This window comes from Tupaia chinensis, unplaced genomic scaffold, assembly GCF_000334495.1.
Source record: "Tupaia chinensis unplaced genomic scaffold, TupChi_1.0 Scaffold000340_1, whole genome shotgun sequence".
Classification (NCBI taxonomy): domain Eukaryota; kingdom Metazoa; phylum Chordata; class Mammalia; order Scandentia; family Tupaiidae; genus Tupaia; species Tupaia belangeri.
The window spans coordinates 88422-113581 of record NW_006159834.1 but is presented as its reverse complement, the minus strand read 5'-3'; positions in this window follow the sequence as shown (position 1 = coordinate 113581).

The window sequence follows — 25160 nt, the reverse complement described above, 5'->3', positions numbered from 1 at the left end:
TCTTGAGTAATTTAAGTGTATTTTCAAACATCTTGTTAAATCTTTTCAATCAGATAAATTCGTAATTCATGATGAACCATACCAATGCTTAGTATCACAGTTTCAATCTATTTCTGTTTTATAGTCTGAGAAGTATCAGACTTTACTTGGGTAATTTGATTCCTGAGCTATGTCTTTTATTTTTGTAGGAGATGGGAGAGATGTGAAGGAGAAACAATTTGTTACAGAAAGTTCAAGATATTTCTCAAAACAAGTAGGTGACAGAGATCTTGGTTAACTCAATTCTTAGAGCTCTTCTCTACACAGAAGTGAGAGACATGATATGAAATAATAAAGATTTTTCTAGAATGAGACCATTGCTTCTTTGTTTTTGCTAGTTTTGAGAAACTCCCAATATCACTTAAAAAATGTTTTTTCAGGAAAAATAACCAAGATGATTTCTTAGCCCCATAATATGAACATAATATCAACAAAAAGATGTTATTATATTTAGTGGTATTGGATTATATCTATAGAAGATCAAGGAGTCTTCTTTTTTTTTAAAGTTAAAATATTAAGACCGCTGATATTTATTGATTCAGGACTGATCCCAAGGGTTTTATTTAGATTAATTTATTTGATCTTCACCCCGACTCTAAAAAGTAGGTTCATTTGTTACCAGCCTCCTTTTACAGATGAGGAGCCAAACACGCAGAACATTTATTCATAGTTCTGTTGCTCATGGTTACCAAGATAGTGACATGGCCAAGACCTGATCTAATTCTACAATTAATAAGTCCATCATACATCATAGAAATTTCTCTTTCAGAAACAATATGGCTCTAACATATTATATTTTAATCCCCTTCGATATTTTTCCACCAGCTCATTTAGAAAATAAGATTGGACTACCATTTGAGAGAACAATGGGAAATATCTTTTTTAGAATATGTTAATTGACATATTAGGAAGAGATTACATATTCTTGGTTTCTGAAATAAAAACATTAATTTTCTAAGGTGAGAAAGAGTTTATTTGATATTTTAGCAAGTCACCTGAGATCAGGACATTACATTATCAGGTTAGCCATGTGAAATTGTTAGAACTACAAGTCCAAACTGGTTCAATATTGATCATTTCAGACAGTTCAGCCTAATGGTTCTCAGTTCCTATCTGAAATATTTCAGCTCAGAGTAGTTAAAGTGAACAATGGAAGGCCAGCTCGTGGAGTAGAGGTTAAGGCACCTGGAGTCACATGGCCAACCACACAGTTCAAGTCCACAACCTGGCACCTTGCAAAACACACCCAATGCTTGTGCATACATGTCCCAAATCCCAAAAGGAGGGCAAAATGGAGGAGCAGGAATTACGGTATGACCATTCCCCCAGAGAGTGCTTTCTCATTCTCTCTCTGGCAATACGTATGCTCTATGGCAAGAAAAACAAAAACAAAAAAAGCAGAAACCAAACCAAACAAACAAAAATGCAAACTGAAAACTACAAATCCAGAATTATTTAGAGTGGAGTGAAAGGGAGAAAAATCAGAAGACAAGACTCTTCTGTTCAAGAGACTCAGAATAAAATTATACAAGAAATAACCAGGGTCAATATAAGATGGTAAATAGTTACTGTCAGGTCATTGTGGTGTTGTCTATGGAGAAATCTATAGGAATTTGGATCTGATCCAGAACTGAGCCTTGAGAAAACAGGATTGACAGAGAAGGACCGTGAAGCTGCCGTAGGTGGAAGGAACACCAGGATAAAGGCAGACAGGTGGGACCAGCACAGAGCACAGACTGCAGGGTACAGGAAGAATGCAGGACTGAAGGGCGCAGAGCCCACAGGGCCACAGCAAGGCAGCGGGTGAAGAGAGAAGAGTTGAACCAAGAGGAGAACCCCGGGGTTGATTCTGCCAGAAATGAGAGAGTCTTTTCCAGAAAGATCGTGTTGATAACATCACACATGTCATTTTACTAACTAGAAAGATTAAAGTGGTAATGGACAAATGTAAGAGGCTTGGGGCAGAGAAATCGATGAAAGTCTAGTTAAATGGTCCAGGGAAAACCGTGTGGGCCCAGATCCGGGTGGTAAAAATAGAACATTTTGAATTCAACAAGTTGAATGTGACACATGGTTTGAAAGTCAAATAGGGCAAGATTTCTGATTTGACTTATTTGTGGAGTAGAAAAATATGTCTAAGATATCAAGCCTCAGTGATTAAGAAACATGGAGATTTTATAAGGAAAGTATATAAGATAGGGAGATGATTTATTGTAAAAGTATATAAAGCATTAAGTTTACTATTAGCTGCTGTCACAAGCATTGATTACCAAGAAATATACATACCCACAATATACATACATATACACACACACACTCACTATATGTATTTATGTGTGTGTATATATGGTCAATTCTTTAATCCATATGAAAGATAAGTATTACTATTCAAATTTTGTAAGTAAGGAAATGGAGGCTCCGAAAGGTTAGATCGGTTTCCCTGGCCCAGCGTGATGGCACTGTGGCAGCTCAGTGTTCGGCAACGCTGGAAACCATATAGAAGACTGGTGTCTGGGTTCCACATTGACTTGCATGGACCAGGCACTTACATACGTGCCTGTGACCCTTGCTGGCTGGGAAGGCTGTGGAGACGATCATGATATGAAACCTGTCGGGATACTTGTCTTTCTCCTCTTGCTCTCTTTCTGTGTCTCTTCTTCTGAAAAGAAATAAATGGAAAAAAAATTTAATAAATATAATTTTCCCAAAGTCACACAGCACTAAATATTATATGACTCTAAAAGCAAAGCCTTTGCTTTTTCATCTGTTTTACTCAAGTAGAATTCAAAATGACAGCTGGCCCTTCAAGTGACTCTGTTTTATTTATTTATTTATTTTTTGACCAGAGCTAGAATGAGAGGTGAAGACAAGATATTTGGCTTGAGGGTCTCAGCAGTAACTGAGTCATGGAAGTGGGTGCTCACATTATGGTCGAGGAATAGGGGAAGAAGAAAACAAAGCTAAAATCCCATGAGTTTCCCAGAATAAAGGTCAGAAAGTAGAGAGCAACAGGTCAAGAAAGACTGAGAGACTGAGTTCGAGAGAAGGAAGCACCAGGGCTCCTGGTCAGGTATGCACTAAGTATGACCCCAGGTAAGGAACAGGGAGCAGGAAGTGCTGCAGGCAGAGGGGACCACTGTGACAGCGGCAGTCGAGGGACACACTTGCAAGGTGAATGCCAACACAGAGGAGATATTTGGAAGAATAAGCAATGTGAGGCTCTGCAAGGGACACACTTGCAAGGTGAATGCCAAGACAGAGGAGATATTTGGCAGAATAAGCAATGTGAGGCTCTAGCTAGAAAAGGCAGTTTCTGCAAAGTGGAAGACCCTAGTGCCATTTTGTCAGATCAGGTCCCCCCTTTTATTTAATCAAGCACTTTTGAAGTGTGGGCTTCCCAGACTCTTAGTTGTTGCAGGTTGATGGTTGCTCTAGTTAGTTTGGGCTGCTCTAACAAAATACCAGACTTGGTGGTTTAAACAGCAGGCATTTATTCCTCATGGTTCCGAAGGCTGGGAAGTCCAAAATCAAGGTGCTGCCCAACTCGGTTCTTGGTGAGGGCTCTCTCTCTCTTCCTAATACGGTGGGGAGTCGGGAAAGGGAAACACAGCATGAGCTGTCCAGTCTCTTCTTACAAGGGCACGAATACTGTCATGAGAGATCCATCCTCGTGACCTCATCTAAACTTAATTACTTCCTGAAGGCCCCATCTGCAAATAAGGGGGAGGGACCATGCAAACATTGCTCCATGGCAGTGGTTGGGGCAGCTGTTGTTTGTGCCTGATTACAGAAGAACTTCTGCACTAGTATCTCATTAACCTTCCCCAGAGTTTGATTTTATAATAAAAATGACCTATTATCAAAACCTTCTATTGGGCTGGCCCCATGGCCTAGTGGTTAAGGGAGCCATATTCTGCATGGTCTACTGTGGTTCAACCCCCACTACAGTGACTTGGAACAGTCTGGACATGAACAGTGTGTGCGTGCCTAACAAGGTGGGGAAACAGAAGGGATTGTAGTGTGGTCATGCCTCACCAAGGGGTGCTTTCTCCCTCTCCCTCACCCTGTCTCTCAGTCTTTCTCTGGTGAGTGTGTGTACCTGCTATCAATGAAAACAGATGGACAAACAAAACCTTCTACAACCTTTAAATGTAAAAATTGCTAATACGAATTTTGGAAATAAGATTGCCACCTAGAAATATAAATTCCATCATGGGGGATATTTATGTTTATATCATGGCTGATGTAATAGATCCCCTAAGTTATAGGGTGCTGGGGTCAGCCTAATAGTCAGGTGGCTCAGGTGACTGGATGCCACATGACCAACTGCAGAAGGGATTGTGGAATAAGTATCCGCTCTGGGTTTGTTTTTTGTTTGTTTTTTTCCTTCTCACTTTCCTTCTCTCTCTGTCTCTCTCACTCACTCTCTGTTTGTGGCAAGTCCATACCCCCATAGCAAAAAAAAAAAAAAGCTAAATTATAGGGTACTGAAATATTAGACTTGAATTTCAGAAAGTGCTGAGGAAAACCTATTTCTCAACAATTGTTGACTCTTATGTTGACTCTGGCTCTTCCTTTCTTCCCTGCAGATCTACCACAGAGTAGAATAGCAGAAGTCTTGACTCTGTGAAGAAATAGAATTTCATAGTCCAGCCTCATCTCTGTGCTCATAGAGTGAAGAGCAAGTTGGAGACCCAGCTCAGAAGAGTACTGTACCCCTATCTCCGTGAGGCGAGCAACTTCCTGACTGTCATTTATATCATCATAAACAGCCCACTTAAGGGTGCCGCATTTGCCACAGCAAATGAATTTCAGGGAGCAGATATCCACATGGTTGGTACTCTGCTTCCTTGCTAGGAAGTGTTTCGGTCTCCTAGCAACCTTGTAGGGTTTTTTTTGTAGGGAAACCCAAGAGGGGTATGAAATTAGACGGCCATGTGGGTGGAATACCTGTAGAGTGCTCAGTTTTATGAAAAGCTTTCACTAAAAATTACATATATTATGCAAAATGCTACAGTAATGAGGTTAAGGTAGGAACTGTTCAACTCCTCCACAAGCAATTTAGGGTTCCAACAGTACCCGATAGCCAAGGACCTAAATGTACAGAAAAAAAGAAAGACCTATCTGGATGTCAGATAGGTTAATCTTTCATGACTAGGGAAAATTTTCTTCCTCAAAAAGAGGTTCTAGGGCATCCTGATCCAGGCTCTTCTTTTCTGAAAACCTTCCCCAACTTTAGGGATGGAGAGAAATAAAACATTTTCTCCTGAAAATAGACAAATTAAAAAAAAAAAATTCAGGAATACAAATATAAGTAGCGAGCCTGCAAAAGACTGCCCTTTGTGGATAGTCGCTGCAGTTGAAATCGAACCCAAGCCTGTGCAGCTCCTCCTGTGACCTGTTTTCCCATAGAGCATCTGAGGGTCAATTGCATGCAGGTTCTTGTGTTGTAACCCCACAAATCAAAGGTTAGTGAAGTGACCCCCTTGATCTGCATGTGATCATTCTACTCAGGGGAGTCCTGAGAACTGCTGCTGCATTTGTCAGGAAGTGCCCTTGATGGTGTCTGCCTTGCCTTCACTCACAGCCATTATCTTCCTTGTGTGGATAAGGAATTTGTGCTCCAAAGGACTCACAATGTTTTCCTCCAGCCCAGTTTGACACCCCTGTCTTAATTCCTTTGACTAACAAAGAAAAGCAATCTGTGTTTCTCAGTTGATTTATTTACATGTATAGTTTTCCTCAGTTTCTCTTTATTTCTCTTCTCAGCTAATTTTGTCAGATATACTGGGTGTCTGTGTATCCACAAAAGAATTGCAAACTGGAAATCTTCCAGAGCTGAACAGATCCGTGTAGAGCTTCTCTGTTGCAGGCGCTGTGCTGGGTGTTGGAGATAAGGTAAGAACGATAGACTGCTTCTGTCTTCAGGAACTTGAAACCGCTGGGGAAGAAAGACAAGCAATAAACATTGTAAATAAACATTAAAAATGAGTGCTATCAAAGAACACCTGTTAAAAATTGAAGTAACTTTTAGATGTTGGAGGACTTTCAATTCTGTATTTCCCTTACATCCTCTTAATGATGATGAATTGCTCGGTAGTATCCATATGCATTTTCAACTTTGTTGCAAACATACTTCAAAATCTATCAAAGACATACAATAGCAAGATTCAAGATCCAATGAAGAATGGTTAAAATTTTTGAAAATATTGAAACTAATATGAAATACTTTGGGACAGAAGGGGTGATCTCTCTCTTCTCCATCTCAGAGTTTCTCTGCACCCACATTGTATTTTTCTCCTGGACTGAGGATGGGAAATAGGAGAGATGGCAGTAACTGATGGTCAGGGTACTCCAGATGTCACTCACGTTTAGTTAGATTAGGAGTAGCTTCCTCACAAAAGTGTCTGCTGCACTAACCAAAGAACCGAAAATCGAATTGGATTTAGTCAAAATCACAAGCTCAAGCTTCCCGATCTTGGTAAGGGAGAAGAGAAGCGATGTGGGGTAGAAAGCTATTTAAGAGGCCTGGTACAGGGACCAGCAGATGGAGTCATTGTTATGTTTCTAGACTCCCACATAGTCGACCATGGTTTGAGTCCCAGGAAAGGTGGCTTAAACCTCATGCAAGGTGCCTATGTGAACGTGCCTTAGATCCCTAGAGGAGAATGGAAGAGAAGGGACTGCAGCATGGCCACCCCCTAGGGAGTGATTTCTTGCTTTCTGTTTCTCTGGCAAGCGCATAGCAAGCCTATAGAAAAATGTCTCCAAAAAAAAAAAAAAAAGGAAGAAAGAAAGCAGGAAAGAAAAGAAGAAAAAGGCATGGTGCACAGATAGTCTGAGACTATAGGATAACTTTCTTTCAAGATTCCTAAGCCAGAGTAAATCTTAGTTCTTTTGGGCCACTATAATAAAATGACATAAACTGAGTAACTCATAAACAACAGAAATTCATTCCTTATAATTTTGGAGTTTGAGAAGTTCAAGATTAGAGCACCGGCAGGTTATAGTGAGAGCTGCCTTCTTAGCTCCTGGGTGGCATCTCCTCACTGCGTTCTCACAGGGCGAAAGAAGCAAGACGCCTCTTCAGGGTCTCTTTTATCAGGGCACTCACACACTCATGGAGGCTCCACCTTCATGACCCAGTCCTTTCCCAGTGGGCCTATCTCCTACTAGCTTCACATTAATGACCAGGTTTCAGTGTGTGAGCAATGGGGAACCCGAGCACTCAGAACACAGCCGAGGGGGGCCAGGTCAGCTGTGCCCACTGTTTGCTGTTTCTGCGCCCCTGTCTCAGTGCGTTTTTGTCATTGTTACGGTCACCTTTCATCCCACTGCAGAAACCAAATGAGAAAAGGTATTTTCTCTGTGTGCTTTCTTGCAGTCAGATTTTGGACATGTGAGTCCCAAGGCAGAGACACGAAGGTGCAAGGCCAGGTGGAAATTCTGTGAAGCAGCCGTGATAGAACGAAGACCCTAACAGCACCTACATGACCGGCAGTTGGGGTGCAGAGCGATGGACTAGCACCATCATCCTAAGCAGAGCGGCCCTGTCCACGGACTCCCCTGTGCTTCGACTTCTGTGGTTATAACTCATGCTTCTCATAACATTCTGTTCACAACTTGTGATCTGTCACCTTCTAATAATTCTTTTCTGCTTAAGTTCATCTGAGTCAGCTTCTGTTTCTAGGCAGTCAAGAACTTTGACTAGTGTGGGCAGGAGGGAGGGTCACGCATCACGGGGGGAGAAAGATTATATCAGAGAGAATAGAAACCAGCTGTCGCTCTAGAAGAAAAGATTGGCAGGAATGAGTTCCCTAGCTTAGACCCTGAACCCGTGGGTAAACAAGGGTCTCTACAGGGACAGAGAGTTAGGTAGTAGCTCAAACGTGAATGGATACCAGGGCAGGTTAAATTTATGAGGTACCACCACATGTAGGCGAGCTATTTTCAGAATCTGCTTTCTTTAGGTCTAAGAGGACTTCCAATATACACTAGTTTATCGGTTCAATCTTTTACTCAATTTACTGTTATTAAAACTGGGATATGAGCCACCACTATTTTGTGGGCATATGGATAGAGTGACGGTAGATGGTACACAGGATGCCTGCCGTAGTGACAATTACAGATAGCCAGGCAGACCTGTAACGCCCAGTCATAGAGCTGACCTTCCTTAGTCAGACTCTGTCTTCACAAGTTCACCTGCCTGCTAAAATTTATGTGCAATGGCAAAATCAAATACAGGCTGCTTTGATGGTCATAAGTGAGCAGGCAAAGTGTTAAAAAGAAATGAGAGTCACCAGATGCACAAGTTCCCAGCTGAAGTTGAGCAAGGAGGTGCGTTGTCTTTCTGTTTGAGTTTCCATACAGAGATGACTTCCTGTGCTCATACCATTACGCGGTGACAGTTCCAGAACGAAAAGCAGATCATCCTGGCCGAGTCCATGCACTCTGTCACCTAACATGCTACTTTCGGATACTGACAACTAACGAATGACTTGTGAACTAGCCCCGTAGAGTGTACTAAGGGTTTTTGCACAGTTTACCCCAGTGCTCTGACAAGTGGTGGAGCAGGCAGTGCTGTGAACAGGGCATGCCACTGACCTCGGGGAGACAGACGTGAAGGGTACAGGGACAGAAAGAGGTGGAGCCAGGACCTCAGGTCAGTCTTCAACCCACAAGGTCAATGCACTTCCCTCCCCTGCCTTAGCCCAGGCTCTTCAGAACAGGCCTGCCCTCCCCCTACCACACAGAACCTTCCTGTTACCCTGGCGGCCCCATTCAGTCAGAAGTCCTCATAAAATAAATGGTGCTCCCTGAGCAGGCTCAGGGTTACAGCAGTTCCAGAAAGATGTTAAAGTTGCAGTTGGCAATTCCATGCTATTGCTTCCGACGTTGGTCTAAATGACCCAGGTGGGTAGTTTGCAGCCCGAGGCCTTTGCCATTCCTCCATCTGCTCCATGAGGTCCACACTGCAGTTTTTAATAGCAAGATCCTCCTTTTATGACTCGGTTTCCCTCAATAAAGAAAATATTCTCTTGTACACATTCACAAAGTGATATGAGCACAGGCCCACTGACTTACCAAGTGTATGCCAAATTCCCCAAATGTCAAAAGATGTAGCATTTTGCTTTTTTTTATTTTAATAAAAGAGATAGTTTAATCTCTTTGAAATGTCTTAAGTCACATTGTATAAGTTTTCAGAAATTTTTCCTGAATCATATTATTAAAAAGGTCGCAAAACGCCAAGTAACATTCTCCCACGGATTAAAATACATCAATGTCAATATTTTTTCAAAAGAAACACTCTGCTGCCTTCATTGGGGTATTTGAGTGCTGTAGATTTATTCGCCAAAGATTGATTTTTCTCACACTAGGTTTTACTGTGTTCGAATATATCTTCTACGAGCAAAAAGCGCTGACTCACACCTTCTTGAAGATTTCCCTTATCACATTGCGTGAATGCCTTAAAAAACTGTATTGTACCTCACAAAGGTGTCCAGCAATTAAATGTAAATAAGGCATTATAAAATAAATCAGATCTTTAGAAGGAGAGAAAATATACCACTGAAGGTATTGGTCAATAAACCTTTTCCCTTCCACTCTTTCTCTAGACTTCCCACGGTGTTTTAAAATGGCTATTTAATGCCATTCTGAGTAAAGAAAAATTAAAAATGTTTCAAACCGTGAAAAATATTGTTTAATTATAAAAAAGATGATGTATTCCTTCTAAAATATTTTTAAGATGCAATAAAATTGCCTTTGGGGTAGCCTTGGGGGCAAAGGAAATAAGGCTCTCCACTGGGAACCAGCTTCGGAAGCTCTGTGGCACAACGTACAGCAGAAAATCTCAAACTCCAACACAGCAAGAAGTTTGAGCATTTACAATTCATGTCTGCTGGGGTAGGAAGATGGGGAGGATGCTGCGTGGCCAAGAAGCCCTAGTGGCCAACACCAGTGGTCTACCTAGGCTCGTAGCTGTGCGTCCTTTGCTGCCACCACTCACAAGGGTCCCCAGCAAGGGAAGCTACTGTTACACTCTCTTTCCTTAAGGGTAAATCCTATTAAACTTATCCTAGGAATATGGCTCTCACTCTTCTTTGTGTCAATAATTTTAATAATTTTTATCTTTTTTTTTTTCCCAGAGGGTAAACATACTGGCCAAAGAGAGACAGAGAGAAAGAGAGAGGGAGATGGAAAGTAAGAAATCATCCCCCCAGAGGGATGGTCACACTGCAATCCTTTCTCCTTCCTTTTCCTCCCAGGATCCTGGGGACCCATGCACACACACCTGGAAACTCCTGATGTGTTTTCTAAGGTGCTGGGGCTGAAATTTGAACTGTGCAGTCAGTCACAGGGTATCTGGCTCCCTTAGCTATCAGGCCACGGGTCTGGCTCCTGGCTTCCTTGTGTCAAAATTGAACCATATTTCCACCAGGCGCTCACTAAGTAAGGATGGGCAGTGACATCTCTTCATTTCCCAAGTGAGACCAGATGAGTAAAACTCTGTTAGGGCCACAAGAGGGTGAAGTCCCATCACAACTGGAATGGCCAACTGTCCAGGTTTTCCAAGAACTGACAAGACTCCCAGGATGGGATGAGGGGCCTTCCATGTTAAAGTTGGAATGTTCCAGGCAAACTGAGAGAGACGATCACCCTAAGTCTCACTCACCAATTCCAATTTCACAGAGTTTGTGACAGCCTCTGAGTATCTCTGAGTTTTCCATATTGAGTAGTTTATGTGGTAAAAAGGAATTTACTCAAATTCCACAGTTCTCACATTAACAGTTACAGATTGGAGGGCTGGAGGGTGGCATAGCAGTAACAGAGCTCCATGAGGCTGGCCCACTGGGAAGGTTCCACTTTGCATCTGGAAACCTCCCTGAGCATGCTCAGTGCACATGTGTTCCTGATCGTCTGGATCTGGCTGAAGCTGGGGTGGATCACGGTTGAAGTTGAAGCCTGTCTATCTGTCTCTGTCTGTCTGTCTTACTCATGGAGGAAATACATAGACCTTTCTTTTTAAGCTGCAAATATGACCTTTCCTAAGAATCTTTTTTATCTCTTTTACTTTTCAAAGATACAGACATTGTGAAATGGTTTTATATATATATATGTATGTGCATATATATGTGTGTGTGTATATATATATATATATATAGCTGAGTTTTCCATATTGAGTAGTTTATGTGGTAAAAAGGAATTTACTCAAATTCCACAGTTCTCACATTAACAGTTACAGATTGGAGGGCTGGAGGGTGGCATAGCAGTAACAGAGCTCCATGAGGCTGGCCCACTGGGAAGGTTCCACTTTGCATCTGGAAACCTCCCTGAGCATGCTCAGTGCACATGTGTTCCTGATCGTCTGGATCTGGCTGAAGCTGGGGTGGATCACGGTTGAAGTTGAAGCCTGTCTATCTGTCTCTGTCTGTCTGTCTTACTCATGGAGGAAATACATAGACCTTTCTTTTTAAGCTGCAAATATGACCTTTCCTAAGAATCTTTTTTATCTCTTTTACTTTTCAAAGATACAGACATTGTGAAATGGTTTTATATATATATATGTATGTGCATATATATGTGTGTGTGTATATATATATATATATATATAGAGAGAGAGAGAGAGAGAGCTCACCCAGAAACCTAAATGTCCAGGTCTTTCATTTATTGGCCCCCACCATATTCATTGTTGAAATATTGTACACAGGGCATTGGTGAGTAGAGATTACCCTGGGAAAAGAAAAGCAAAGAAAAGAAAACTTGGAGATGAGGAGGGCCCTTACACTGAGGCAGGCTGATGGCACCATGCTCAGGAAGAAAAGCGCTAAGGAATAAATTCTCTGCTTGCATTTCACAGGGGATTCCAGGTCTCCGCCGGCAGGAAAACTTTTCATGCATGCGAAAGTTGCACTTGATGAAAACTGAGAAATAGAGTTTTGTACTCTATTTTCAAATAGATTTTTCAACTTCAAGGTGGCCCGAGTTTGGTGGACAGGACAAACTGGGATAATGTAGAAAACAGTCCCTGAGACTGAACTATTAATACTTCAGTGGGCACAAGCTCAGAAACAAGCTGCAAACGCATTCAGAGACACCTTCGGAATGTAGTTTCCACAGTCTACGAATGGGGTTTCAGAGGGTCTGGCATGTGGGTAACAACTGTACATTTTGTGACTCACTAAAACCTAGGTGCGATTTACCCTGGGGGCCTTGCCCATTCCATCCATAAGTGGCCACATCTGCAGAAACCAGTTTTTGCTGCAGCTGGAATATCAGCTGAGAAAGCTCTGCTCACAGGGTGGTTCTGACCACCCTGTACCACAGTAACCTGATATTTCTGATAAGACACCATCTTGTTTCATATCAATCACATTTTCCCACCACGCAGTATGTACTTTCATAGCTCCAGAAACTGACAAGAGAAAATATAAATTTAGCAAGAAAAAGTTCTGCTACAAAATCTGCTATGAAATAGAGCCCTTTTTGGTTGATGGGTTTAGCCACCTTACACAAATTGAGTGATTGCCCAGAAAATATGCAGTGGTGTCGTCAACGTACTCTTCCCTGATAGATCAAGGGCAGGATGTCAGCCAGTCATTTTGGGAGTCACAGAAATTAGAGATGGGGCAGATCACTTGGTACAGGCGCCTTATCAGGAGATGCAGGTTGTGAGCAGCATCGAGGAAATGACTGTATACTTGCAAATGAGGGCTTTATCATATGTCTCACCGGCTCGTTGTAAGAGCTCCCTGGAAGCCTTGGCATAAGTAAAACTTCACCTCTGCATCCTTCTGGAAACATTTATGAGGTAGGAAAGTAGAAATCAGCTTTGACATGAATATCAATCTTGACTGTCTTCCAAGACTGAAGTTGATTTATTTTTCTGGGAGAGGCCCATGAGAAAGAAAACGATACTTGCTTAATACTAGGTCACCTTCTGCAGTCTCTAGGGATGGCTCACTGTAACATGCTTATTTGTTTTTCATGTTATCTTATTATATAATGTAAAAAGTAATACTTCCACAATCTTCTAAGGAAAATTCAAATAAATGTCCATAAAAAATAGTTTTGTGGTCTAACTTTTACTTTCACTCACATTATTTTAAATCAAAATTAAAAAAAAAAAATTTGTGAAACTGTAATGTTTACTTAGCTGCAGATTCTCCTTCTTGCCAACATCCAATTTGCTCTAAAAGGAAATAAAGCAAAAATATACATCAAATTAATTATTCCAGTAGGTCCATTGTTAGGTCTAAGGGATGCTGTTAATAACGGAGGGGCCAGCAGGTGGTGTGGTGGTCAAGGTGCTTGACTCCCACATGGCTGACCATGGTTCAAGTCCCAGACCTAGTAGCTTAAAACTCATGTTAACCATGTGTACTTGCATGCCAAAAATACCAAGAGAAGAATGGAGAAGACAGGATGGCGACATAGCCATCTCCTCTGGAGGGTGATTTCTCACTTTCTTGCTTTTTCTCTCTGGCAAGTGTATACACCCTATGGCAAAAAACTAAAAAAAAAAAAGGAAGAAAAAAGTGGAGAATATTACTCTTCCTCTCCTTCATGAATTGCCTTCTTTGATGTACAATAAAGAGGATTTTTTTTCCCAAAAGTTATGATTTGTCAAAACACTCTGGAAGCCAGCTTTTCACACTTCTTAATATTCTTAATAATTACAATCCAAAATCTCTATCCATTTGATGTCTGCACCCTGTCTTTATTCCTTAATACTGGAAAGACCAAGGAGGAATAGCAAAAAATGAACCATTTGTATTAAGTAGCACTGATCTCCAAAGACTTGAAAAAGTTTGATGGCTTGTGATAGGGTGTCAGAAGTTTAAAGAGATAGAGTCATCTATTCATTCATCAGACATTTCTCCAGGAGGACATATTGTATGTCAGCTACTGTACAAAGTGTCAGAGAGTGAGAAATAAACAAGACACATAGAAACCATGAAAACAATTTGTATTGTGTTGGTGTTAATGTTTAGCAGTTCTGCAGCCATTCTGAAATTAAGAAGTTTTTAACGAGAACCACCTAACCAAGTGCTGAGTCATGGGGAGACCTGTTGGAGGAATGGTCAGATGAGAACTACGGGGTGGGTATTTGAAGGACTCAGGCTCAATATTTAGGGCAACACAATTAATTCTGATTGAATGGAATGAGGGATGATTTGTACCTGCTTGGATCTTAGATCTATAATACCGAGGACATGTTGAGTTTTTCAAGACAATTTGATGGTATTTGCTGTCTCCCTGCAACCAGTTAAAGAGATGAACACCCTTGTCCAGCCTCTGGCACTCATTTTATTGACTGTGGGAAGAAGCAGCGGGACTCAGTTGACTGGTAACAATGAGAAAGGTATAACAGAAGCTACCAATCACTTGTGTATTAAACTACAAATTATTAAATAAGATCATTCTCCATAAGTTTGAGAATAGTCTTGAAGTTTTTCCTTTCCTATTTTACATATATTTGCATATACAGATTGATTGCTAGATACATAGATTTTTTTTTTTTTGCTGCCTTCTCTAAAAGTTAAAGATGTTTTCAAAGATGCATTTGCTATATGTATTGGAATTTTATGTTTTTTTTCTATCTTGTTTCCCATTTTTAGCCAAAGAAACAATGACTATTTTCATTTATTTTAAACAGTAAAAAACTGACATTTTTCTTTATAGTAGTAGTGAAAATAGAGTATGTCAAGAGACTTCTTGAGCACAGATGTGGTTATGGATGACCTCTTTCTATTCTTGGGATGTTCCTAAAGAAGCAGTCAAATGAGGTTAAGTTGGATCATATGGCATTATCTGAGCAAAGGCGATCTAGAGTAAATATTGCACTCATGTTGAGGGTTGACGGCTCATGGTCATGCCAAGGTGTGGAGTTGTCATTAGAAGTCAAGCTCCATTAAGCCAGATGTTCCCAGAAGAGTAATTTGCATATTGTTGAGGTAGGAAATTACTTTGATCTAATGGTGGCCACTAAGAGCACAATGAAAAGAAATATTTCTGTCTCTTGCTGTCACATCAGTCTTTCCCACTGTGGTTATGAGGACTGGAGTTAAGGAAGCAGGTGGAAGTTGTCTAAAACTTACATTATCAGAAAAACCAGATGTAAATGGGCCTGAACACAGCTGTAACTCACCTGATCACCCGATGAACAGCAATGCATTGTATCAGATGGTGAAAAGAAGGACCAAGAGTGGATGTCATTGATGGGGGGACCAATTTAATTCCAAAGGAATAGTGGATAATTTTTAAATATTGAGTGACTCAAGTGTACTTACTGTCTACTTAGTCTTTACACCCTTTTTATGAATTATTAGTATGAGGGCACTTCAAAAAGTTTTAGAAAAATTGCAATGAATCTGCTAGTTTATTTTACTGCAAAAAAACTTTAAACTCCTTGAATAGTTTTCTCAATACACATTTACCGTGAACTTTTTGAAGATCCTTAGTATGTATACACTCTTCTTACTTCATATCTAGCAGTTCAAAAGTTTCATCTACCCTCCTATGTATCTATTTCTCTCAGTTTTCTTTTTAAAGTTTATTTATTTTCAGGAAATAGAGAAAGGTATCATTAATAGAGTCTCACAGACTAGCAAGTGTCATGGTGTTTAAGGTGTTGGACTTTGACATGGATAACCATGGTTTGAGCCCCAGACCCGGTGACTGAAAACCACACTGGGTATGTGTGCATGCATGCCCAAAATCCCAAGAGGAGAATGGAGAAGGGATTATGCCATGGCCATCGCCCATGGCGGGGGAGATTTCCCACTTTCTCTCTCTGCCTCTCTTAGTTGATCACATGCACTATATGGCAAAAAGGAAAAGCTATACTGGAGGACATAAAAGCAGTGAAAATAGTTAGTGATGATAAGACAGTGTGGAACAGGGCAGGAGATGAGAAGAGTATAGAGAAGAATAGCAAGAGAACAAATAGAGAGGCGTGACATTAGTGGGTTTCAGATATGGTTTATTACCTGTAGATGATGAAGTGTATAGTATTCTCAACTGGACAGGTCTGAGAAGTATTTCATATTGAGTAAAGTCTTTTTACAAGCAAAATGATAAATACTGATTGAATGTTTAAAAAAATAACTGGAATAATAATACTAATCTGGAAAAAAATGAAAAGCTATTGGATGATGATGATGGGTATTTTAATGTCTTTGTATTGACTGATATGAATGGTATTCCTTCTGGAAAAAGAAATGTAATACACTGTCAAGTTATATGTGATTCAATGTAATATAAACAAGATTATGATAATAATAAAAATATCAAAAGAAAAAGAAAAGAAAAAGCTAAAAAGAAAAACAAAACAAAACAAAACAAAACAAAACAAAAAACCCCCCACAAAACCAGAGTCTCACTATGCCATAATCTACCCTTCCAGTTTCTTGTTAGCCAAGGTCAGAGGCAGGTGCAGAAGTGTCCAGTATGTTCAGGTCAACCTGGAATTGGAATCTGGGCCTCTCAATGGATTCAGTATCATGCAGTGGAGCCAGCGCCACCTGCATCACCACAATGGGGCTTGTATTGCTAAGTCTTTAGTAGAATGGAGTTTTCCTAAATAATACATGCAAAAGAATCACTCAATAAGCATTGTTGAAAGAATGAATGAATAAGTGAAGGAATGGTCTTGGTATAGCACATGGTGTCTTATAGAGAAATCCTTGGGCTCAACCACTCTGGCAGAAATGATCAGGCTTGAGTACAATGGCTGAGTATGGAAACTTAAAAAGAGTTGAATCACACAGTAAGTGATGCCATTGCTGTCCAAACCCTTCAAGGCCTCCTTAGGTGTTGTTCTTAGCCATTATTGCAAAGCTGCACCATTTCAAAAGTGATACTTTGAAACAAGCACAGTATTTGTACACTAGTGAAATTTCAATTACATTTCCAATGGACTATTAAAAGCATATTAAATTTTCTGAGTGTTAAGTGCTGACATATAAACAACTTTAGGTAGAAGAAAGAGGCCTCAAGATAAATGTTTGACTTCCTGCAACCATAGTATGTGCAATTCAAGTAATTAATTAGACAAATATAAAAGCTATATGTATGTGTATTTGTACTCCTAGTTGGTAGACTTGGTTATAAAAATAATAGTCTGAAATCAAACAGTTCTTACTAAACAAATACAATGCTATTACTGACCCATTGTATTTTAGAGCTAAAACATATTCATTCTCTGAACCAGGGAGCACAAAATGACAATTATTTCATATTTTCACCCCAGTCTTTAAGTAAATAAGTACAAAACACAGCTCTAAGAAATATCATATCTAATACAGATTTTTTATGGCTTAGATATGTATTCTTTTGCCAAAGTAGAACCCATGCATTCACATGGGTGTGTATATATTAGCTATGAGTGTTACGCTCATGTTATTTTCACATACTTATATATTTAAAGTAACAATAGCTAAACAATTTATGCTACCATCACCTAGCAGCCATGTGAGGATGAAGCATTATTTAGAATCTACTTTTCTAAAACTCAACAGTTTTTCACTAAGACCACATTTGATTTGAAAGATTATGAAGGAATATATTAAATTCTTAAGCAGTAAGAAAAAAGTATTTGTGGAATTTATAGAACGCATTTACAGGGAAGTCTATGAAGAGTGATGTGAAGAAAGAGAGATTAGCAATTAAAAGCAAGGCACTTATTGCTGGAGACCAAAGAAAAAGTGGCTAAAGGAGGAGGGAAGAGGTGACCTCCTTATGATTGCTCAAGAGAACAACTGAGTAGCTGCCAGGTTGGATATAAGAGTGTGAGAAGAACATGCCAGTTGACAAGAGAAAGATAACTTCTAAGAAAAATGCATAATCCAGGGATGGGTTCATTTGGTTTAAAAAGGGAGGCTAGTTGAAATAGTTTTGTTATCTTACCTGAGTGCTTTTTGTCCTTTCCTTTTCATTCAGTTTAAATGATAAATTTTTAACCAAGATGGCACGAGCATGTTAAAATGCAAAATTTTAGACAAATCAAAATTCAATAAGGTTTGTTTGAACAAAGGGTGAGTGACTCAAATTGGGCAGCCTCTCAGAAAATGGTTTCCAAGGAACTCCGATAGCCACGTGGTCATGGGGTATATAAGTTTGCGGAAAGGGGAAGTGACATCAGTAGGAAAAGGGAAATGATGTACCAAAAACAAGAGTGAGGGAATGAGGTTTGGAATCATCGGATTGGACGGGAGGCAGTGTGAACAGCCCAAAGGGTGGGCTTTCTGTGACTGATTGAAGGGTGGCTGGCTGGTGTGATTGGCTGTAACTTAGTAACTAGCTCAGGAAAACAGCCTAACATGTATGATTTGGGCTTATCCATAGGAATACAAGTGTGGGAGTACAACGGCCGTTTAGGCCAAAAGAGTTTAATTTAACAGACATGAACAGAAGAAATGCTTTGAAGACAAAGATGTTTCACCTTAGCATTTCAGCATTTCAACTGCTTTACTCCTGTTACACACTTAGGTTTTAGGTTTGTTACAGATATATTGATATAGAATATAATTTATAGTTAATCATTATACTTCTTTACAGTGTATGACGTGCTTTTTCCCAGCATGATTATGGGACATATGAGTCAGGACAAAGAAGGTCTGTTGCTTCTGACAGTGTCATATTGCTGGTGTATAATTTTAACTTTTAGTGCTTCTGTCAAACAATTGTCAATTCTATGGAGCATCTCCATTTCCAGAGACTGTTGTTAAAAAGCAAGCAACAAGCACCTAGTACATTGGACCCTGTGGGCACTCAATAAACACTTGTTTCTTAACTGCCTGGCTGGAAATGTCTTCAGGAACACAGGCAATAAACTCCATTGCCTTAAAAATAACAGATGATGGATCTGGGAGGCATTCCTCGGGGCCTTGTTAAATACATAACTGATGCCAGGAGACACTTGCACCTTATACCTATTCAAATCAGTAATCCTTTGGTCATTTGCCAACCCACGGCATGTGTGGGAGAGAATGAACTCAAGCCATGTTGATTCCCAAGCATCAGCGATATGTCAAAGATCAGAAAAAGGCAGCCACAAAGGGGAAAGAAGTTGATAGTTGCAATCTAGATTGCAAAAGTGATGGAAAGCCAACGGGATGAGATGTTGTGAAGTAATAATAAACTTGGACAGAGTTTGAAGTGAGGAGTTAATCACTTAGTCGTTAGGAATGCATGGGGAGAGAGTAAAAGACATTAGGAGTAGGTACATGTGAAAAAAAAAAAGAGTATCATCCATATTCCTGCCAGTGTTATCTTTCTAAAGTGTATGTTTGATCATGTTATTTCTTTTCTTAAAATCCTACAATTAATAAAAAAATGAAATTTGACAAAAATACTGAGTCTGGGGATAGATGAGGCCTTCTACACAATGGAAGAAATAAAGAACAATAGACTGAACTACACTCATCTTTCATTTTTTTTACATAAAAGATAAAGTTAAAATAAAAATAAAGAATGTAGTTTGCTGACACTCAATGTTAAGTTGTTAGTATATAAAGTACGTCTAGGAATATTAAGGAAGGGTCAGCAGGTGGTGTGGTGGTTAAGGCAGCTGGATGCCACCTGACTGACTTCATGGTTCAAGTCCCAGACCTGGCAGCTTGAAAAAAAACACTGGGAATACATGTGTGCATGCTCAAAATCTGAGAGGACAATGGAGGAGAAGGGATTATGGCATGGCCAACTACTCTGGAGGGTGATTTCTCATGTTCCCTCTCTGTCTGTCTCTCTGGTGAGCACATGTACTTTTATAGCAAAACAAAACAAAATGAAAACAAACAAAAAGCAAACCTAAGGAAATTACTAAATGCTGGCACAGAAATGAGAAAACAAAATGAGGAGAGAATTCTCAAAGTAGGGACCAACAGTTAACGTAATGGCTATGTCACTGGACTCCCATGTAGTCGACTACAGTTCAAGTCCCGGACCCAGCAGCTTAAACTCACGCCAGGCGCGTGTGTGTGCATGCCCAAGATCCCGAGAAGAGAATGGAGGAGAAGGGATTGCAGTGTGGGCATCCCCCCTGGGGGGTGATTTCTCGCTTTCTGTCTCTCTGTCTCTTTCTGTCTGTCTGGCGAGCACGTGTGCCTAAAGAAAAAAAAAAAAACTCTCAAAAAAAAAAAAAGAATTTTCAAAGTAGAAAATGCATGTAACTAACTTTTCTTTTTTTTAAGTTCAAGCTTTAATTAGAACACTATAAATTAAATTTGAATCTGCCAAATTAGCAAAGATTTATTTTTAAAAATAAGAGCTTAGAATACTAGTCACATTCTCTAATGGAAGAAGATGAGCAGGTTCTTTTACATAATCAGAATAATAATGTTTTAAAAATTCAGTCCCTTACCTCGGCCTCTTCAGGTATCATCCAGGTCTCTCCGTGATGAGGGCCCACTCACTGTTCTAGATTTTCTCATACATGGCTGCCTCTTTCCCATGTACTGTTCAGCCAAACTGGGTTCTGCCCCTCCCCAAATGTGCCATGTTTTGTCACATTCCTGTATTTGAGGACACCCAGACTAGAATGCATTCCAGGTTTGCTTGCCTGCAAAATTCCTATGGTGAACCCCTCTCCTCATCCCTCCTCTTGTAAATCTTCCCAGCAGCACTGCCATTGCCCACTTCCTCCACAATCACAAAGAAATGCTCACTCTCCTGCATCTGAATTACATTTCTTTCATACCCTATTTTATACCATATGTTTTAATCTCTTCTGTTGCTAATAATAGAAATACCGAATCTGGGTAATTTATAAAAATACAGATTTATTCAGTCAACAGTTTGAGAGCGAAGGTCTAGGGACCACAGCTGATAATCTTTCAGCAGAGGCACATGCATCTGTGTCCATGTGTCTATGTTCTGGGTTCAAATCCTTGTATCATAAACCCATCAGGAGTTGGTCATGGGTCCCCACCCTATGGACCTTAATTCTGTTCTCCCCACAAAGGCCCTACCTTTCAACACCACAGCCGGAGTAAGTTTCTACCCTCTTAATCCCATCACAACCCAGTTTCAAAATATGAGTTTCGGAGGGACGCTCAAACCATAGCACCAAATATTAATAGTTTATCTCAATGTCCACATTCTCTTATTTAAATTATAGATTCTTTGAGGACAAAGATGGCATTTTAATCATTTCTATATTCAAAGTTTCTATCATAGCACTTGATAGAAGAAATTGTTTGCCAATGAGTTGAATTAAAACTTTCAAGCCTCTCTTACCTCCCTCAGGGCAATGTCCATGTATATGCAGCAAACAAAACTTTAAACCATAATCATTGTACATACACATGTACTCACAGACACATATACATACAAATAGTTTCTCCATAACTGCCAAATTTAGGTACTGGTTAACTGAAACTTCTATAATTGCAATTTTCACCAAAGTACTTGAAAATGTAAAAATTATATTATTTAATTGCTACATATACATAAAAGTAAACCCTTCAAGCTCAAGAAACCTAATGACTTAATTTTTTTTGTTTTTTACTCTGAAAATGCCGTCAGGGAAGAGTATTGTAAGTAGACTTAATGACTAAGTAAATAGTGCTGTAATAAAAGTCCAGTACGTGAAGCCCTCGTCTCTGTCCCTCAGCCCCGTGACTTGCTCTTTCAGGGAGGCATACTCAGTGATTTTTACCCAGACCTTCTTTCTCTTATTTCAGAAAATAATTTTTCCTGCTGTATGAACAAATTTTGATCACACATTTTATTTCACGTTGGTCACCAAGAAACTTTTACCCTGATCTTTACATTGTTAGATATCCAGATCTGTTATTCTATTATAATCTAGATAGTATGCATTTCAAGATGTGATTAAGAAGACGTGCTCCAAAATCTTCCTTTCCAAGGATTTTTGGGGGACGTGTCTATATAAAATCATATTCCACCAGTGAAGAATTCTGCAACTATCCTTTTTTGGATATTTTTTTTTATTTTTTTTTTTTGCAATAGGGCACATGCGCTCACCAGACAGAGAGAGACAGAGAGATAGTAAGCAATAAATCACCCCTCAGGGGGGATGGTCACGCCACAATCCCTTCTCCTCCATTCTCCTCTCAGGATCTTGGGCACACACACACATGCTCCCGGCATGAGTTTTAAGCCACCAGGTCTGGGACACGAACTGTAGTCGACTACATGGGAGTCCAGCTACATAGCCATTACGCTAACAGCTGGTCCCTCCTGCGATTATCTTGGCTTTCATCATCCTAGACATTTTAGAGAAAGAAAAAAAAAATACTTCCTAAAGTATACATTATTCTTTTTTATATCTGTAAAAAAGAAATAAATAAATTAAAATGTTCTTGATAAATTCAGGGTCATCAGAAGGAACATATTTTGTTGTTCTATGCTCTAATCCCACAAAATGTATTATCAGGTAGAAATCCATCAATAGGTATTTTAGAATCTGTCCCTACACCAAGGAATTCTAGATTATTGTGCTTTTAGGCCTCTCTAGCCTTCTCTGTTTTCAGATGAAACTTAATTTTGCTCTTCCTAAATCAGTCTTCAGTTCTCACTATTCATAGCAAATTAAATTGTATTTTTCTGTATTTGCAACTCAGTCAATTTTGGGATGACTCAGGGTACCTTAATTCCTCACTCTTGACACAAGTGTCCCTTGAGTTTATTTAACAAATTTCTCAGGATATGCTGGTGTGGCTAAAGCAGGCTGATCCTTAATCAGTTGGGTCTTTCAGGAATCTGACTGACCCGAGATAAGAGGCAAGTGACTTCCTGGAAGGCAACTCCTGAGAAAGGCAGGGGGCAGGAAAGCGGGTTGGTTGAGGAGGTCCCAGAACACAATGCAGATCTGACAGATCCTGGCCAACCCACCACAGAGCTCTGAAGCAAAGAACTCCCATCAGAGAAATCCTAGGCTGTCCAGAAATGACTGGGCCCTCATGTCCTGGGAAATCTGACTGGAGACTTCTTGGAAGAGTGGAGCTTCAGCTTCAATGTGGAGATGAATTTTGATGGCAGTGACAATGGGAGGCTGTCAGCTGATTGCACTCATGCCACTGAAGGGCAAGATTTCCTTAAAGGGAGACAAAAAGAGTTCCCTCTTCTTGGCTATACTAGTGCATTTGCCGTAAAGAGATATGAACGACACTTCTAATCTCTTGCTGTTTCAGGCAGTGCTAAGCCATTCTTATGGGTGCAGGGATATATTTTGAGTAATTTCTTACAAATGAATGAAAAGTGTGTTCATATCAGGACCATTAAAAGAGATGACTAGCTGAATTCTATCCACTTAATAAAGTAGATTAAGAGACTGAGAGAGTAAATTTAAGACTTATACCATTTGTGTGTTTCCTGTTTTTCTAATATCTTGAAATTTCTGTCCTATGTAAGAATTTATTATACTTTTGGTTTATAGATATTCTAAAACTGCCTTCTTTATTTTTGCTTTATTTGCCAGAGTGTACATCTGAGACAGATGTATTATTATTTTTTTAATTTGCTTGAGTACATGTGCACTCATAGAGAGAGAGAGCCCTCCAATGAGATCTTCATCCCATTCTTCATCCCCAGCTTCAGCCAGCCATGGATTGTGGGCACTTTTTTCAGGGAGATCCTCAAGTATGAATCCAGAACCTTCCCATCCACATGGGGACCCTGTCAGCCTCAGGGAGTGTTGCATTACTGCTGTGTCACCCTCTGACCCCAAGAATTAGCTCCTAATAAATTCTCACTTATTGCCTTCACAATGATTACCTTTTGCTTTTTAGCTTCTGGTACTATGAGTATTTCTAGTTTGAGAGTAGTCTTCAGTCACTCAGTCTTATCATACCCGGTACACTTGATCCTCCCAACCTGCTTTGCATGCCTTTTAAAAAATGTGAAAGCTGAAAATCAGTGGATCCATCAAGCTGTTCTCTTTTGACCACTGAGAGTTTAAAATCATTTTACCTTTCTCAATCTTAGTTCCTTCATAAACACCAGTCTGAATCATTGTAAACCCTGTAAGCCAAAGTTTTAGCTTTCTCCTGGGATGCCGCAGGAGATCTAAAAAGATGTGACAGGAAAAGCAGGTCTTCTTTTTTTACATTTTGCTTTGAACTAAGCAGTTATCCTTCAGACTTTTTTATTAGGTCTTGTATAACATGTTACACATTGGCTAGCTGAGAAAATTTGAAAATTAGTGAGCTACATGACTTTCTTAGGTCCATTTCAACTCTCACATTTTACCATCTCTATTTCTTCTGGGTTTTATTTCTCCAATACACTTTACAGAGCTTACGTGTTGGCATTATGTATCATAATCTGTGTCAGAGATAGACAAAATGATTCAGTACATGCCTCTTCAGGAAAGAATAAATGAATGCAATTCTATCACTAATATTTACAGATCATCTTTAATTTCCAGAAATTCCTAAAGACCATAGAAACAGAATGTTGAGAAGTCAGATAAATATCTGCCCTTAAGGAATGGTCAGCCTGCTGGATCTATGCATTAAGCACACTGTGGGACACCTAATATATCACAGATATTTTGCTAAGTCCTAATTATGTTGAGATCTAGTAAACCCCATCCTTCTTCTTGAAGATTTTATGGTCTGCTAAGGGATACACATGTCAATGGATTATTAAAATAATTATCAGTACATACAGTGACTGGCTTATTTCACTTAGCATAATTTTTCCTTCTTTAGGGCTAAGTAGTACTTCATTGTGTATATATACCACATTTCTTCATCCATTCATCTGTTTATGAACATTTAGGTTATTGTCACATCTTTGTTATTGTGAATAATGCCTTCAATGACTATATGGGAGCCAGTATCACTAAAAGATCCTTTTCTTCAATTATTTTAGATAAATGCCCAGAGGTGGGATTGCTGGATAGTATGGTAGTTCTATTTTGAATTTTTCAGAAGAGCCTGTATACTAGACAAGTACTACATTATTATACTTATCGGAAGTATCTGAAATAGCCAAATTTACAGAAGAGTAGAATGGTGGTTACCAGAGGCAAGGAAGAAAGGGAAAATGGGGAGTTACTAATCAATGAGCATGAAGTATTAGTCAAGCAAAACGAAGATACCCTAGACATCTGCTATGCAAGAAGAAGACTGAGTCCTCCATGGGAGCTGGGA